General features: G+C 43.2%; 1 pseudogene across 1 annotated transcript; it reads left to right on the top strand.

Annotated features, from left to right (window-relative positions):
- The first annotated feature begins 16,562 nt into the window (after positions 1 to 16,562).
- On the top strand, positions 16,563 to 18,634 carry LOC100590228 (annotated as a pseudogene). Its single transcript, XR_001115814.2, has one exon. The product of XR_001115814.2 is annotated as a nuclear autoantigenic sperm protein pseudogene (transcript).
- Positions 18,635 to 19,535: the final 901 nt, after the last annotated feature.

The following is a 19,535-nucleotide window of genomic DNA, read 5'->3' as shown; positions in this document are numbered from 1 at the left end:
CCCGTTCTGAAAACTTTTAATAGTTGTTCAGGGAAATGAAGTCTTTTGGGCCTGTACAAAGAAAAGGAGAAACCCGAGACTCACATATAGTTTAGATCTTCGAATGGACACACCCTCTAGGGAAAAAGTGGACTAGAAAAAAAAAAAAAAAAACTGTTGGTAAAACAATCCAGAGGGAAATCTACCTTTACCACAGCTTCAAGTAAAAAATATTATTAATAATAGTAATAGTAATAAAAACAATAATAATGGTCTCCCCTGAAAAGTTTTAACTATGAGACTGCTTAGTTACAATTTTTACATAGGTCTCAAGTTCAAATTTTTACTGCCCAGTGTATCTTGAAAACTCCAAACAGAGAAAATAAATGTCTGGCAGAGGGAAGTGCAAATCTCCAGAACAAAGCATTCATTACACAGTTACGTGAGGATTCCCAACAGTTTAAGTTCAACTAAATATGTTTTAAAAAGAGAAAAATTTTACCAAACCTCAAGACAGCCAATGACTATAAGTGAGAGTCAATAGAAACAGCAAGTGTGATTGAAACTCCAACAACTTCAAATATTAGAATTATCAGATATAGAATATAACTATGTATGATGTGAAGGTAATTAATGCCACTGAATTATATACTTAAAGTCTAACATATTAAATTTTATGTTATGTATTGTCTTAGTTTGTTGTCTGCTGCTCTAACAGAATATCATGGACTGGATAATTTGGTTTTTAAAGTTATTTGGCTCACAGTCTGGGGGTTGGGAAGTCTAAGAGCATAGCACTGGCATTTGGCAAGGGTCATCCCATGGAAAAAGGCAGAAGCAAGCACACAAGACAGAGACAAATCAGGCCAAATTTCTTTTTAACAGAAACCCACTCCTTCCATAACTAACCTACTCTCACAATAACGGCATTAATCCTGTTCATGAGAGAGAGCCATCACAACCTAACACCTCTTAAAGGCCTTACCTATTAACGCTGTTACAATGGCAATTAAACTTCAACCCAAGTTTTGGTGGAGACATTCAAACCATAGCATATATATTTTACCATAATAAAAACACAAATATACTTTTTTGTATCAATGTTTTTCTATCACTTTTTATTTCTTTCAACATTTATAAATATAAGTATAAATATAAATATATATTTTACCATAATAAAAACACAAATATATGTATATATATTTGTGTATATATATATTTATGTATATATCTGTATATATATTTGTATATATATGTTTGTGTTTTTATTATGGTTACATATATAGAGAGAGAGATATTGAAAGAAATAAAAGATGATAGAAAAAATTTAATAAGAAACAGAGGACTATCAAAAATGATCAGATTTAATAAAGAACCAAATAGAATTTATAGAAATAAAACTATATCTAATTAAAATAATATGCATTAAACTACATATATATGTACGTACATGTGTAGATGAAAAATACATAGATGAATGAATGCAAAGATAAATAAACTAATAGAAAAGTGAAGCAGCAAAATAAACATCAATGACTGAAGAATTTGTGAACTGAAGATAGATCTTAAGAAAACACTCAGAATGCAGCAAGAAAAAGATGAGAGAATACAATGAGTAAGAAAAAGGGAGGAAAGAATAAGAAGTTCTAACATACACCCAGAGTCCCACAAGAAAGAACAGAAAAAATGGGAGAGACATTCCAAAAAGATAATGGCTAAGGAAATTCTAGAACTAATGAATGACATGAATCCTCAGAGACGGGAAGTATAATGCAGGACAAATTTCCAAATATAGCTAGGCACCTCAGCTCACACCTGTAATCCCAGCACTTTGGGAGGCTGAGGCAGGAGGATTGCTTGAGCTCAGGAGTTTGTGATCAGCCTGGGCAACATAATGAGATCTCAGCTATACAAAAAAATTAAAAAATTAGCCAGGTGTGATGGTATGTGCCTGTGTTCCCAAATACTCAGGGTGTCGAGGTGGGAGGATCACTAAAGCCCAGGAGTTCAAGGCTGCAGTGAGCCTAGATCATGCCACTGCACTCTGGCCTGAGTGACAGAGTGAGACCCTATCTCAAAAAATGATAATAATAATAGTCACACACATTAGGCACATCACATGAAACTGTAAAACACCAAAGCAAAATAGGAAATGGTTTGTTACATGAAATGAAAGATAGCTCATCTACCACAAAATGACTATAGTCTGACAGCAGACCTCTGTCAGAAATAATAAAGCACAAAGACAGTGGAATCATATCATCAAAGGCTGAAAAAAATAATTATCAATCTAGAACTGTGTCCTCAGAAATGTTACTTTTCAAGAATGATAGCAAAATAAAAATATTTTGGTGAAACAATAACTGAGACAGTTTACCACTCACAGCCTCTCATGAAAGACACATCTAAAGGATGAATATGTGCAAGGAGGAACATGATCCTTGCAGAATGCTCTGTTAGAACAAGAAACACTGAGCTGAATTGCTCAGAGAATAGAGTGTTTTGAAGCAAGAAAAGGAAGGGAGATAAGAAAGCTGGAAAAGAAAAATGCTTTTTGAAAATCAAGAAATGTGTGTAATGGGGGTGTTTTATTGTATTTTTGCAGTGTGAAATGCATTGTGGATTCTTCCTATTGATGTTCACAATGTCTTCAGTAAAATATATTGTATTAGTCTGTTCTCACACTGCTAATAAAGACATACCTGAGACTGGGTAATTTATAAAGAAAAAGAGGTTTAATGGACTCACAGTTCCATGTAGCTGGAGAGGCCTCACAATCAAGGCAGAAGGTCAAAGGCACGTCTTACATGGCAGCAGGCAAGACAGAATGAGGACCAAGCAAAAAGGGAAACCCCTTATAAAATCATCAGGTCTCATGAGACTTATTCACTACCATGAAAACGGAATGGGGGAACCGCCCCCATGGTTCAATTATCTCCCAGGTCCCTCCCACAACACGTGGGGATTATGGGAGCTACAATTCAAGATGAGATTTGGAGGGTGACACGGCCAAACCATATCATATACATTTCTCTTAAGTATTTTGTGGTGTTGAGTCTTTTTCTTGAGATGGCATCAAGAGCCAGATAAACGTTCAATGTGTACATAAAGCATGAGCAGTGTTAACAGGTCCTATATGTTGGGTACTGGTAAAGAAAGGGGCATTTTCTAGATGTGTACCCTAGCTCTAATAGGCACAGCCTAAGGGATTTCTGGTGGGAGCTACTGGCATTATTTCCACAGGGCACTTTCATGTTTTTCTCTCCATACCACTCACCATCAGCAAAAGGGATTACTCACTAGTTTGGATTATGGAGCAATCTTGTTACTCACCAGGATGACTAGGGTTGTACTATGTTTTGGAAGAACAGTTAAGCAGCACCTCCATTTCTGCCAAGGCCAGGCCTCGGCATTGCTGATGGCAGATTGCAAGCACAACCTTAGAAGAAAAGGGAAGTGAAAACTCATATGACTAGGCACCAGGCACTATGTTATGTCATTTAGCCCTCACATATAAGGTATATAGGACTACAAGGTAGGTGTAGCCATTACATAGTGGGAAGGAGGCATGGAAAAGAGAGACAGCAAAGTGTAATACACACTACTAATTGAAAATCAGTTTGTTCCTAATAATTACATTTAAAACCAACACGTATTTGATGAGATCAATGATCTAAGAAGTTTTCTAGCTAGAGGCAACCTGACTATTGTCTAAATCAAGGGTCAGCAAACTACAGCCTATGGCCAAACCCAGCCTACCACCCGTTTTTGTACAGCTATAAGTTAAGATTGGTTTTTATATGTTTATAATGGTTGAAAAAATCCACAAAAAGACTATTTTGTGACAAGTGAAAATTATATAAAATTCAAATTTCAGTACCTGCTATGGTAATGAATGGACAATGGAAGGTTATGGCCACCTTTCAAGCCCCAGAGGTCATTGCCCTCACTCTAATTTTGATGATTCATGTGTGACTTATTTAATTGTTATCTATTGCAGATATATAAAAGAATGCTTTTATTCTTTTTTTAAGAATCTAAATTCAAATCATCTTTAATATCACCAAGTTTCTACTCCAATCACCCTTCAGAACATTGACATTTTAACTTTTTGACCTACCCCAAACCCTCCTGCTACTTCCCAGGATACAAAAAGCACATCTGCCACACAGCTGGGTGCAACGAAGAGCCCCCACGCCACAGTGCATTGAAAACTGGTTTGGGAGAACTGAGGGTTAAGTGAAGTTCCCCAGGAATTCCAATCTCTTGCAGGCTGCTAATTCAGAAGCTGTCTGGGGCCTAGGTCTGAATATTTGTATCCCTGAAAATTCACATGTTGAAGACCTAATCACCTCCGTGTTGGTACTAAGAGGTAGGGCCTTTGGAAGATGATTAGGTCATGAGAGTGGAGCCCTCATAAATGAGATTAGTGCCCTTATAAAAGAAGGCCCAAGCCAGGTGTAGTGGTGCATACCTGCAGTCCCAGCTACTCAGGAGGCTGAGGAAGGAGGATTGCTTGAGCCCGGGAGTTCGAGGCCACAGTGAGTGATGATTACACCACTGTGCTCCAGCCTGGGTGAAAAAACAAGACTCTATCTCTAAAAAAGAAAACGAACAAAATGAATAAATAAAAGAAGCCCCAGAGAGCTGCCTTTCCCGTTCCGTGATGTGAGGACACAGCAAGAAAAAAAAAAACGACCAACTATGAACCAGGAAGCAGGCCATCGTCAGACACTGAACCTGCTTGTTCCTTGACCTTGGGCTTCCCAGCCTCCAGAACTGTACAGTACATTTTGGTTGTTTATAAGTCACTCAGTTGATGGTGTTTTGTTATAGCAGCTGGAAAGGACTAAAACAATACCATAAAAATTTTATTGGGACACAGCCATACTCATTCATATACATATAGTCTAGGCTGTTTTTGCACTATAAGAGCAGATTTGAGTAGGTGTGGCAGAAATAACAGAGTAAGGGATGAGCAAGACACAAGGAAAGAGGTGGAACTATCATTCCAATAGAAGTAGTGCCCACATGGAAACAAGCACCCCAAACACCCACACTAGCTGCATATGCCCCAGTGCTCACCTCCTGCTTCTGCTGCTCTGTCTTCCTAATCCCTCCCTTTAGTTCTGAAGCATGAAGTGCTCCCACGACTTCCCCATATTTCGCATGCCTGCTAGAAGGCCTTGACCACAAAGCTACATATTTGCCTTGACCATGGCCACAAGCCCCGTGTGGCTCCCACTGATGCAGCTGACTCAACCCTGGTCTGGATGGCCCGTTTGCAGAAGGCACTTGGTTTGGCCGCAACATGAGTCATTCTGGATAATTACAAGAACTGATAAACTCTGTAGGAACCAAATTCTGTTCTCCCATGAACTAATGCTTTGTCCTGGTTAAGGTGCATAACGGAAGGTTATGGCCACCTTTCAAGCCCCGCAGAGCTCTGCAGCTCCTCTAGCCACTTGTTCCCTTCAGGAGGCCACAAATATGCCCACCCCAAATTTGCACTCCAGCATACCTTTCTCTCCTGATATAGCACAGTCAGTGGATTAAGATGGACCTGGTTTAAATCCTAGTTCTCTCACTGGACTGTGTGACCTCAGAGAAGCCACCTCACTTCTCTGAACCAGTGTCCTCACCTCCAAAACGATGATGGCAAGCCCCCTCTCTAGACTGTTGAGGTTGGCATGGCAGGCAAGCCTTCCTGGTGCTTTACCTCAGCCCGACCTCCCCACACCCTCCCACTCCCCCACCCACTGGAACTGCTCCCTATGCCTCTGCCTTGCTTTGGTCACTTCCTTTCTTGTTCCCATTTCCCTTTGCTTTTCCTGCCTTCTGTCCTTTCGGTTCTGCTTCCCTGGGAAGTTTCCAACACACAGGATTTCCTGAGTGCCATTTCCCTGTATTGTATGGCCACCCTGCTTACCTATCTCATAGCCCTCACTCCAGTGCTTCAAAATTATTACCATGCCTCCCTGCCTGCCTCATGAGGTCCTCCAAGGTGGGAAATTTGATTCCTTGTTTGCCAATTCCAAACTCACTGCCCGGCACATTGGACTGTAATGAAGGCGGAGGGGAATAGGACACGAGGTGTTCAAGTCACAGCATTCTTGAGTTCTGGAAATTGAGACAATTTGTCCCTTCCATTGTCTATAACTCTGCAAAATCTGACCTCTTTGAACTGAAAACTGCCCATAAGGGCACTGTGACACAAGCCATGGCAACTCAGCAGGAAGCCTTGTGTGCGCCCCACCTGCGGGCACTGGCTCTGCAGTTCCAGGTTTCAAAGGCTGAAAATCTGGGGGCTGTCTGTCCTACAGCCCCCCGTCACGTGTGTGCACAATCGGCGACCTCCCCAGTACAAACAACCCAGGAAAGACAATACCAGTCTGTTCCAGAGAGAGAGGAATTCGAAGCAGTTGCCACTTCCTGGATGACTGAGTATTCTCTACCCTGACAACATGCAGAGTCGGAAGAGAATTTATTCAAAACAGCTTTCCCCTCCTAGTTTCAAATTAAGAGGTGCAATGTTACCTCTGACCAGTTTGCAATAGTGGTATGGGAAACAGGGAGGCTTGCCGGGGATATTTCAGTACTGCCACCTCCATGAAGTATGCAAATTCAAGTGTAAAAACCTGAAATGAGAGTGCAGGGAAGAATGCCAACTGCACGCTCACTGTTTTCTGGGAGACCTATAGGTATAATTTCTACCTCTGATCAGTGTCATTGTGCAAATGATTTTGCATGTACCATACAGACATTAATTTTTTTAGCTTGACTATCAGGCAAAGGAGGAAAACACTGTGGCCTTTTATAAGGGAAAGTGTCTCCCTAAGGAAATAATTGAAGGCCTCAATTGCTTGAGTCTTTCAAAAGACACTGTACAAAGCACCCCTGAAAACACTGCGGGGAATAATTCTGTGTTCACTGGGGAACTGGCTAGATGATCTAATAGGTCTTTGCCCTCACTCTAATTTTGATGATTCGTGTGTGACTTATTTAATTGTTATCTATTGCAGATATATAAAAGAATGCTTTTATTTTTTTAAGAATCTAAATTCAAATCATCTTTAATATCACCAAGTTTCTACTCCCATCACCCTTCAGAACATTGACATATTAACTTTTTGACCTACCCCAAACCCTCCTCCTACTTCCCAGAATACAAAAAGCACATCTGCCACACAGCTGGGTGCAACGAGGAGCCCCCACGCAACAGTGCATTGAAAACAGGTTTGGGAGAACTAAGGGTTAAGTGAAGTCCCCCAGGAATTCCAATCTGTTGCAGGCTGCTAATTCAGAAGCTGCCTGGGGCCTAGGTGTAACCACAGCTAGGAAAACAATGCCTTAGCTGCCTTATCCTACGCAGCATTTAGCATTTATCATGGTCAGAAAACCACCTGTTACTTGGGAGAGATTCAAAAGAATCCTGAGCCATAATTAAAGCAATAATGAATAAAAACATATTGTGAATTGCTACCCAAACCCCAGGCAGATGTGTTATTTAACTGTGGGCTTGATCTGCACTATTAATTTGGAATAAAAATAACAGACAGCGAAACATATACAGAATCAAGACCCTGCCTGCCCCGGGGTTTTGTTTCTTTTCAAGTTCTTGGCAGTTGTGGTTAGTAACCCAAATGCAAGCAGAGCTGACTTTCTTGCAAACTGGAGTGGTGTCTGACAATACATTAGAGCAGAGCTGGCAGCCAATCAGAGTCAAAGGAATCACTGGATCCCTGTGCAGATCCAAAAATGACAGTTGAAGGAGATGGGCTAGTGGCATGTGCCAACTGGGTTTTCGTCCTCCCACTTCTGAGGCCTTTTGACCCGGCTGAAGCCAGGAGCAGATTTTCTCCCCCAGGGGAATGCACACCTGAGTACTCGGATCTGGCCAGGAGATACTTCTGGTTGTTTCACTGGGAAACATCTGAAAACACATTTCTCTGACTATCTGTAGAACTGCAATTAAACGCAGAAACTCGACCAGGCATGGTGGCTCACCCCTGTAACCCCAGCATTTTGGGAGGTTGAGGCCAGCAGATCGCTTGAGCCCAGGAGTTTGAGACCAGCCTGGGCAATATGGCCAAACCCTGTGTCTACAAAAAAATACAAAAACTAGCCAGGCGTGCTGGCACGCGCCTATAGTACCAGCTACTCGGGAGTCTAAGGTGGGATGACGGCTCGAGCCCAGGAGGTCAAGGCTGCAGTGAGCCAAAATCTCACCATTGCATTCCAGTCTGGGCAAGCAAGACCCTATCTCAAAAACAAAACAAAACAAAACAACTCACAGGCAAGGAACAGTGGCAGGGAGAGGTCATCTCCTGCTTAAAAGTTCTGTTCTGTTTGGCAGTGACTAGTTTGTTATTAAGGCTCTGACTCCATCTCATTAAGCTCTTTCCAAATCTTCTGAGAGGAACATGCTCTTGAGAGGGTGAGGGGAAGGGCATGGGGCTGTGAACTGAAGAAGAGAGGGGCAAAGCAATTTTGCGGTACGCGGGTGTTCATAACTTTGTACTACACATTACCCTTAAAAAAATTCAGATTCAGTTGACAGATCTATGCAAATGTATGAAAAGTGGAAAAAGACAAGCTAGCATTTGTTTCAGAGGTTGAAAGCATCACTTTGATTTGCAGTGATTTCCAATCTACAAGGAAAAATTGCAAAGACAAGATCCCTAAATGTCACAGAATAAAGCCTGCCAATGTTCTGTTGGCATATAGTTTAATTCTTGAACAATTACCCTGCCATATACATTTATTCTTAAATTTTATATATTGACACATTAAATTTTGAAACTGAAAGAGAAAATGACACATGTAAATACCCTCAAACTCAGAACTGACTTTAAAACTCGATCTATTACTGTGTATGCATGAGTGTGTGTGTACTAAATCTATGACAAGTGCAAGTTGCTGGTTTATTGCAATTGACTTAATATCACTGTCAAAGACTGAGTGTACATTCTCATGCCCTGAAAAAGTTTTGAGTAGATCTCTTCTGGGACAGGCTATCGTGTATATTTAAGACATGATCTCTACAATAGTAAAAATACGTTGCACTAATATGAATTCCTAGTTGAGAGTGGCCTTTGTGTGGCTGCAGGCATATGACCACCCTGCAAAGGCTCCCCATTGCCATTCACGTTAATTGCAGACTGTCCTTCAAGACTGCCCAAGTATGACCTCAAACACCTTTTCTGGATTCACCTTCCATTACTCAACAAACTTCAGACCAGCAATAGTGGACTCCTGGATGCTTTATAAAGCTTGCTTATCCGGCCGGGTGCAGTGGCTCACGCCTGTAATCCCAGCACTTTGGGAGGCTGAGGTGGCCAGACCACCTGAGGTTGGGAGTTCGAGACCAGCCTGACTAACATGGAGAAACTTCATCTCTACTAAAAATACAAAATTAGCCAGGAGTGGTGGTGCGTGCCTGTAATCCCAGCTACTCAGGGGGCTGAAGCAGGAGAATCACTTGAACCCAGGAGGCAGAGGTTGCGATGAGCCAAGATCGTGCCATTGCACTCCAGCCTGGGAACCAAGAGCGAAATTCTGTCTCAAAATAAAAAAAAAAAAGAGCTTCCTTATCTTTTTCCTCTTTAGGTTTTTGCTCACCCAATTTCCTCCTGTTGAAATGATCTTCCAAACTATCCCCATCCCAGCTGAAGCCTCATCCCAAAGACCATTTCCTGAGTGCCAAGACTATGCCTTATTCATGGCTATATTCCCAGCAGCCAACACAATGTCTGGCAAGGAGTAGACACTCAATATGCATTGAATGAATGCATTTTCACAGCCTTTTCCAATATTACATTTTCAATTAAGTCTTTTCTGATCCTTTCCTCTACAGGACAGCAGAGCATGGTGCTGGAATTCTTTGGTGGGACCTTCCATGTTCAATCTGGTATTACAGTGACTTGTCTACTCCTCCTCCCAGCCCCTCCCCCACCCTGCCCATCCTAGCCTCCTTGACTTGCTATCTGCTAAAGCTATTAATTCATCCATCTTATACATGTACCTTACATGCATAAAAACAATAATACTATCATCTGAGTAATGCAGAAATGTTTACAAAGCACTTCACATTCATCATCTTATATCATTCCTACCGTAAGTATATCAAATAGGAAGGGCCACCATTTAACAGATAATAAAAATAGGTAACATTTATGGAGAGCTTACTACCTGCAATAAATACACAACGTTGTTTAACCCTCACAATTCCATGAGGATAGCTGTTTTTGTCCTCCTTTTACAGAGAAAGAATCTGTGGCTCAATGGGCTAAGTAAAAGACCAAGGGCACCCAGTTGGTAAGGGCCAGGGTAGTGGCAGGTGGACTAGCTGGGTCTGGCTTCAGAGTCTATGCACTTAGTCATTTCACCCCACTGAAGCTTAGAAAGCCTATCTCAAAATCTCAGTGCTAGGGACAGCAGAATCGAGGCAGGAAGTCAGTTCTTTCTACTACATGCTACTCTTCTTCCTCTCTGGAAAGACTCCTGAACAAAGAACTGGATTTAGTTTGAGAGCTGAATCTCAGTGCATAGTATAGCAAAGTGGGAAGAGCACTGATTCTGGAACCAGATTTCCCAGGTTCAAAGTCCAGCTCTACCACTTACTAGCAGAGGAGTATTGTGCAAGCTGGTTAATTTCTCTACCCCATAACTTCTGCTGTGGAGGCAATAACAGTATCTACCACATAAGAGTTTTGTGAGCACTAACTGACAATATTTGAAAAGCACACAGAGGCCAGGCACAGTGGCTCACGCCTATAATCCCAGCACTTAGGGAGGCCGAGGCGGCAGATCACTTGAGGTCAGGAGTTTGAGACCAGCCTGGCCAACATGTCAAAACCCCTTCTCTACTGAAAATACAAAAAGTAGCTGGGTATGGTGGTGCATGGGTAATCCCAGCTACTTGGGAGGCTGAGGCAGGAGAATCGCTTGAACCCAGGAAGCAGAGGTTGCAGTGAGCCAAGACCGCACCACTGCACTCCAGCCTGGATGACAGAGCAAGACTCTGTCTCAAAAAAAAAAAAAAAAAAATGAAAAGTGCACAGAATAGTGCACGCTTTATGCACACTTGCAGCCTTGCCTCATTTAGAGGGAGTTCTGAAGCCAAAGAACACTCAAAAAAAACCTTGTCTTTGCCTTTGTTTGTGTATCCAGACTCTCTGTATGCTAGCATCACCCCTAAGCATTCCAGAGAATGATTTCACTCCATGCAGAACTGGCTCTCACATCTGAGGCCATCCTGGCCCCAGTATGATGACTTGGTGGTCTCACCTACTCAGCCTCACATGTGCGCACGAGAGCTGACTGGGATTGAGGGTAATGCTTCCTGCCATGGACACACATGTCTCCCATTCTAATCCCACCCCAGCCCAACTCCCTCCTGGAATTCACTCCTGGCCCATTAGGAATACACTAATGACCATATAGATGCTCATTTTGTCATTATTTCACACATGGTCCTCCAGATGGGACTGACATTCTACACTATCTCATTTTCCATTTGTGTGCACTTAACCCAACTAAAAGGCCACCAGTGGTGCCTGTCTGCACCAGCTCCAAAGCCCTCTTATCTGTCCGTCTCTCTACTCCCAGCTCTCTGCTTCTCTCTTTGTTTCCTTCTGTTTCTCTACCTCTCCCTTTCTGAGTCTTTCCCTCCATCTCTCTCTGTGTTTTTCTCCATCTGAGGTTTTTCTCTCCCTTTTATCTCTTTTCTCTCTCTCTCTTTCACACACACACACAGACACACACACATACACACACACACACACTCACCCCCCAACATGACATGCTAATTGGGCTCCCAAGTGAGTTTGCCTCACCCCTAAAGGCAGAAGTAAGTCGAGATGGGTTAGAGAGCACACACTTCACACCTGTCAATTAAGCTCAATTGCTTGTTGTGTGAAACTAGACCCGAAGCCCAGGGCAGGCCGACCTGGCTGGATAAGGCCAAGCCTCAGCTGTCCCTCCAAAGTGGGCTAAGGGAACAAATGCTCCCTCTGTTCTCAGTGGATGAGAGCATCTCTTGGAATGTCCGGGGAGCAGCTGTGGGACCCTCCATAGGGTGGACAGAGGAGACTGTTCCCGGCGAGTTTATAGAACTATATGTACTGCAGTTGGTCAGCTATTTTTACAAAATTCCAATTACACAGCAGAAGGACAAACACTGCATAAGGAGGAAATAGATGATGTCCCAGCTCTCATGTCGCTGGAGTGTATCAGTAGCAAGTAAAGGTCTTGAGCCTGGACTGACCATAATAGGAAGGAAATATTACCCAAAACAAAGGTGCCTCTATTAATATATTACTTTCTACTTAAAAAGATCTGCCAACTGGAACAGAGCCCATCAAGAGTGCACCCTGGACATTGCTGCAAGGCAAGGGTGGAAATATTTTTAAGGGTGGGCTGAGATCCAAGGCTTTATCTGTCATTTTCTTCACTTGACAATTATTTGCAGACTTACAGTGTTAAAAGCATGAGACAGGGGATGTCCCCCAGCCTCACAGAGCTTACGGTTTAGAGGACAATAAGGACAAGTGAACAAGAGGTGATCACTCTATGTGCTGAGTGTGGGGAACATGGAAGTCCAGGGTGCTGAGTGTGGGGGCCAGCAGTGGCTAATGTAGGTGTGCAGTCAGGAAGGGCCTCCTGAAGGAAGCAGCATGGAAGCTGGGGCCCGACTATGGGTGAAGGCAGCTCACAGAACTCAGGGAAACACAAGGAAAAGGAAGCAAACAACAAGCAAAGGGAGGGAAAGGGTGTTCCAGGCAGAAGGGACAGAACATGTAAAGGCCAGTGTGAGAGAGGTTGGCAAGGAGAGGGAAGCCCCATGACAAAGGATCTCATGGGCCGCGTTAAGGAATTTGAACCACATCCCAAGATCAATGGAAAATTATCACAGAACTTTAAGTAGAATGAAAGGGTACAATGTAATCAGAATTGTATTTCAGCAAGATGTCCCTGGCTGCTGTGGGAAGAAAAGAATGAAGGCAAGTGGGTGGCTGCTGTAGTAACCGCAGTGGAGAGAATGAAGGAATCAAGAAGCATTTAGGAGGCAAATCATTAGGGCTTGATGGTTGATTGTATGAAAGGCTGGCTAGAAGAAGGAATCAGAAGCTGGGCACGATGGCTCACACCTATAATCCCAGCACTTTAGGAAGCCGAGGCAGGTAGATCACCTAAGGTCAGTAGTTCGAGACCAGCCTGGCCAAAATGGTGAAACCCCATCTGTACTAAAAATACAAAAATTAGTGGGGCATGGTGGCACATGCCTGTAATCCCAGCTACTCAGGAGGCTGAGGCAGGAGAATCACTTGCACCCGGAAGGTGGAGGTTGCAGTGAGCCGAGATCACAGCCTGGATGACAGAGTAAGACTCTGTCTCAAAAAAAAAAAGGAATCGGGGATGACCTCTTGGCCTTTGGTTTGAATGGTGATGCCATTCCCTCCTGCAGGGACTCATGGAAGAAGAGCAGAGTGGTCAGGAGGTGATAAGTGCCACTTGGGTGTTGATGATGGACATCTGTATCACTCAGACTCTAGGGTGGCCCCATGGTCCATCCTCCTGGTGTTCACCCCCTTGGATAATCCCTTTTCCTTGAGTGTAGGCAGGACTTGTGATTTCTTTATAATCAATAGAATGTAACTCCTATAAGACTTTTTCCTAGCCTGCTGAAACTAGAGGCTCTACTGAGATCTTTATGAAGCAAATGCTGTATTGGAAAAAGCCACGTGGCAAGGGGCTGTGAGTAGCCTCCAGAATCTGAAGATGGCCCCAGCTGACAGCCAGCAAAAGTCTGGGATCCTTGGTGATATAGGCACAAGGAAATTAATTCTACCAACAACCTGAGTGAGCTTGGAAGCAGATTCTTCTCCAGTCAAGCCTCCAGATGAGTACACAGCCCAAATGACACCTCAACTGCAGCCTCATGAGAAGAGGCAGAGGACCGAGTCAAGCCATGTCTGGACTTCTGGCCCATAGACACCATAAGATAATAGATATGTGTTGGTTTAAAATAATACAGCATCTAATTGGAGATAGCCAACAAGCAATTGGATATTGGGTCTGGACCCCAAGACAGAGGTCAATCTTGGAGTTTATTGGCAACTATTTGCACGGAGATAGTAGCCAAAGCCATGGGAGAGCATGCAATGACAAGGAGAAGGTCTAGGACAAAAACTAGAGGACTCACCAATATGAGTAGATAAGAAGCTTCAAAAGATTCTGAGTAAGAATGCCCAGAGAAACAGGAGGAAAACTAGGAATACAATTGTATTCATAATAGCCAACATTTACTTAAAATGTTCCATGTGCTAAGTACTGTTCTAAATGGATAGGAGATATTAACTCATTTAATCATTACAGCCCCACTTTGAGGTAAGTACTATTATGTTAGTATCCTTCTATTATAGATAAGGCAACTGAGGCAAAGGGAGGATAAGTAACTTACCTGAGGTCAGGCAGCGAGTAAATGGCAACTCAGGTGCTGTCTCCAAGCCCACATTCTTACCCACTTAAGCAAAATTGACTCTTTCTATTATAGGAGCAGAAGCCCAGTGCAAATTGACTTAACCATAAGAGGGAATTTACAGGTTGACCATAACTAAAAAGATGAGGGGTGGAACAAGCAACATATAATCTTTCAGGCACACTTGGGGAAATTGGTACAATGCCATCCTTTCTCCTGCCCTTGCCATCTTCACCCCTGCCTCTCTCCATTTCTCAGATCAGCTTTCCTAGCGTTGCCTTTATTCTCAGACAAGCTCTATTGACAAAGACAACTCCTGGCACATCCAGCCTGATATTATCTTCAAGGAAGAAGCCTTGCCTGTTGCTTACTTACCTTACACCAATCCTAGGGGCCAGGGAGATGAGTTCCTTTTGTTTGTGTGTCCTCCAAATTTGAACATCACACACCAGGGCCTGGTGGGGGGTGGGGGGAGGGGGGAGGGATAGCACTGGGAGACATACCTAATGTTAAATAACGAATTAATGGGTGCAGCACACCAACATGGCACATGTATACATATGTAACTAACCTGCACGTTGTGCACATGTACCCTAAAACTTAAAGTATAAAAAAAAAGATTAGAAGACTATATACCAAAATGTTATCAATAATCCCTTGATAATAAATAATTTTAATGTTTTAAAAAAAAACAAATTCATATGTTGAAACCTAATCTCTAATGTGATGGTATTGGGAGGTGGGGCCTTTGGGAGGTGATTAGATCACGAGGGTGGAGCCCTTATGAATGAGATTAGTGCCCTTATAAAAGAGACTCCAAAGAGCCACCGTGGCCCTTCTTCCATGTGAGAACACAGTTTGAAATACTGTTTATAAACCAGGAAGTGGGCCATCGCCAGATGCCAAATCTGCCACCACCTTGGTCTTAGATGTCCCAGCCTCCAGAACAGTGTGAAATAAATTTCTATTGTTTATAAGCCACCCAATCTATAGTACTCTGTTATAGCAGCCTGAAGAAAACTGGGACAACTCTCCCCCACCCCAAATTTAGAATCAATTGAGAGATAAGTGTAGAAGGCAAGCAGAGTCCACAGAGTCCACATGTCAGCTTTAAAGGTGATGGGGAGGAGAGCCATAGTGGAGTCATGAGTTAGGTGTATGGCAAAAAATTAGGTTTCTAATATTGCACCTAAGAATAAAAGTTACCCAAGTCAGAGGCCACACTGGACAACTGCCAGCTGCCCTAGCAGGGGCACATCCTGGGAAGACAGGCTACCCAGCTAAGCTGGCCACGTGGCATCCTAATGTATTTTCTCATCATAATGCACCTTCTCTTCAGGCAGAAGAGTGGGAGAATGAAGCTGAGCCACACGTGCCTCCTCCTAAATTTACCTACCTCTTTACCCTCCTTCCCACCCACTCCCCACCATCCCCTAGGGAAGAATGGAGGTGGGGGGGAATCCCAGATGCATTGTCATTAGAATGGCTTAAATTTTAAAACCTGACAATACCAAGCACTGATGAGGACATGGAGCAACTGAAAGTCTGATCCATTGCTGATAAGAACACAAAATAGTAAAGTCACATTGAAAGACTATTCTTATGAAGTTAAATGTACTTTACCATATAACCCAGCAATCCCATTCCTAAGTATTTACCCAAAAGAAATGAAAATCTATGTCCACACAAAGATCTGTAAGTGTACGTTTATAAAAGTTGTATTCATAGTCACCAAAAACTGAAAACCCTCCAATATCCCATCAACAGGTGAATGATTAAATGAACTCTAGTATCCACACAATGGAATACTACTCAGCAATAAAAAGAAACACATTACAGACACACGCAACAATGTAGATGAATCTCAAAAGCATGGTGATAAGTGAAAGAAGCCAGTCTCAGTCTGCCATTTTCTGTCCCTGAGTGAGTCTCTGGTGTCCCATATGGCCTGTTTTTCTCACAGGCTCTATTCCATTCACTGGTTTGCCACCTCAGGGGAACGATAGCCAAGGAGTCCACAGCCACTGCTGTGTAGCTGGTTTCTGCCGACAAAACTGAAGATGTTCCTGCTCCTTCTACATCTGCAGACAAAGTGGAGAGAATGGAGAATGATGTGTTGGGAAACACCTTGGAAGGTGTGCATGTGGAAGAGGAAGAAGGAGAAAAAACAGAAGATGAATCTCTGGTAGGAAATAATGATAACATAGATGAGGAAGCAAGGGAAGAGTTGAGAGAACAGGTTTATGACGCCATGGGAGAAAAAAAAGAAGCCAGAAAAACAGAAGACAAGTCTTTGGCAAAGCCTGAAACTGATAAAGAACGAGACAGTGAAATGGAGAAGGGTGGAAGAGAAGATATGGATATAAGTGAATCTGCAGAGGAGCCACAGGAAAAAGTTGACTTGACTCTAGATTGGTTAACTGAAACCTCTGAAGAGGCAAAAGGAGGAGCAGCACCAGAAGGACCGAATGAAGCTGAGGTCACTTCAGGGAAGCCAGAACAGGAAGTACCAGATGCTGAGGAAGAAAAATCAGTTTCTGAAACTGATGTCCAAGAAGAGTGCAGAGAAAAAGGAGGTAGGAAGAAGCAGGGAGAGGTAATTGTGAGCACAGAGGAGAAGCCAAAAGAAGTTTCAGAAGAGCAGCCTGTGGTGACTCTAGAAAAGCAGGGCACTGCAGTGGAGGTAGAAGCAGAGTCTTTAGACCCAACCGTCAAGCCAGTAGATGTGGGTGGGGACGAGCCAGAGGAGAAGGTAGTTACCTCTGAAAATGAGGAAGGAAAGGTGATTCTTGAGCAACTGGTAGGTCAAGAAGTGCCACCTGCTGAAGAGTCACCAGAGGTGACAACAGAGGCTGCAGAGGCCTCAACTGTAGAGGCTGGATCAGAAGTCTCTGAAAAGCCTGGGCAGGAGGCTACAGTTCTCCCTAAGGATGGTGCAGTCAATGGACCGTCAGCTGTAGGAGATCAGACTCCTATTGAACCACAGACTTCTATAGAAAGACTGACAGAAACAAAAGATGGCTCAGGACTAGAGGAGAAGGTCAGAGCAAAGCTGGTTCCCAGTCAGGAGGAGACTAAGCTGTCTGTAGAAGAGTTTGGGCAGCTGGAGATGGGGTTGATACCCAGGTAGCCCAGGGAGCTACTGAGAAATCACCTGAAGACAAAGTTCAGATAGCTGCTAATGAAGAGATAAAAGAGAGAGAACAGATAAAAGAGGGTGAAGAAACTGAAGGCTCAGAAGAGGATGATAAAGAAAATGATAAGACTGAAGAAATGCCAAACGATTCAGTCCTTGAAAACAAGTCTCTTCAAGAAAACGAAGAGGAGGAGATTGGGAACCTAGAGCTTGCCTGGAGTATGCTGGATTTAGCAAAGATCGTTTTTAAAAGGCAAGAAACAAAAGCCCAGCTTTATGTTGCCCAGGCACATCTTAAACTCGGAGAAGTTAGTGTTGAATCTGAAAACTATGTGCAAGCTGTGGAGGAGTTCCTGTCCTGCCTAAACCTGTAGGAACAGTACCTGGAAGCCCACGACCATCTCCTTGCAGAGACCCACTACCAGCTGGGCTTGGCTTATGGGTACAACCCTCAGTATGATGAGGCAGTGGCACAGTTCAGCAAATCTATTGAAGTCATTGAGAAGAGAATGGCTGTACTAAACGAGCAGGTGAAGGAGGCTGAAGGATCATCTGCTGAATACAAGAAAGAAATCAAGGAACTGAAGGAACTGCTACCCGAAATTAGAGAGAAGACAGAAGATGCAAAGGAGTCTCAGCATACTGGGAATGTAGCTGAACTGGCTCTGAAAGCTACTCTGGTGGAGAGCTCTACTTCAGGTTTCACCCCTAGTGGAGGAGGCTCTTCAGTCTCCATGATTGCCAGCAAAAAGCCAACAGATGTTGCTTCCTCATTAAATTGCGTGACTGATATTTCCCACCTTGTCAGAAAGAAGAGGAAACCAGAGGAACAGGGTCCCCAGAAAGATGATGCAAAGAAAGCCAAACAAGAGCTGGAGGTGAACGGAGGCAGTGGAGATGCTGTCCCCAGTGGAAATGAAGTTTTGGAAAACATGGAGGAGGAGGCTGAGAATTGGGCTGAAAGCTGGGTGGCAGTGGAGGGGACAGTGGAGGCTGGAGCTACAGTTGAAAGCACTGCATCTAAAGAGGGGGCATAGCCCTCCTCCCAAGGGAAAGTGTTTTTGTATATAACGTATTTTTTCACTTTTGGAGGATTCTTTTTGTATAACTTCAATAAAGATTGTAAGCAAAAGTTGAGACTCTGATGATTTTTTTCTTAATTATTGGCTGAATCTGCCTTGGAGCACTCCTGGTTTTATATAGTAGCCAAAGGTTTTGTTTTGGCCTTCTGTACTGATCTGTGTTCCTGATCCTAATTCCTATCTGTCTAATGTGGAGGTGATCAAGTGTGGCTGTAGGCCTTGGTTTTCCAATGATGCTATATTCTGTTTTCAAATACTTCACTGAACCCAGCTATCTTGCAAACCTTCAGTGGTGCTGTCCCTGGATGAAGGCTACAAAAACGAGACTTGGTGAAGATCTCGCTCTTCGGTGCTGAAAATGGATGATGGACTTTGGCTGTGATCCAGGCCTAGGATGGTACTTGTCCTATATCCATCTAGTCTTCAACTGGGGCTATAATCCTGTCCTGGAAAAAGAACTCTGAAGAAAACCCGGGTCGGGGGAATGATTCATAAGGAAAACGGTCTGCATTTAAGCTCTGGTTTGAAAGTAGCCAAGGGACTGATGGTGGACACTCCAGATGTGGTTGGAAGCATATGTGGGGAGACTGGCTGGTTGAGTTTTATTTGTTATTTTCTGTATAGAAAGGTTGACATATATCAACACTTGGAACTGTTACCCATCTGCAGAATTGACTTCTCAAATAAAGATGCTAAAAATAAAAAAAAAAAAGAAAGAAAGAAGCCAGTCCTAAAGGGCTATATGCTGGATGTTTGCATCTGTATGACATTCTGGAAATGGCAAAATTACAGGAACAAAACTCAGATCACTCTTTGCCAGGGGCTGAGAGTAGAGGGGGAGATTTCATACAAGGGG

The sequence above is a fragment of the Nomascus leucogenys genome, chromosome 16 (genome assembly GCF_006542625.1).
Source record: "Nomascus leucogenys isolate Asia chromosome 16, Asia_NLE_v1, whole genome shotgun sequence".
In the NCBI taxonomy this organism is placed as follows: domain Eukaryota; kingdom Metazoa; phylum Chordata; class Mammalia; order Primates; family Hylobatidae; genus Nomascus; species Nomascus leucogenys.
The sequence above is the reverse complement of the archived record's forward strand: the minus strand, read 5'-3'. Positions and strand labels throughout refer to the sequence as shown.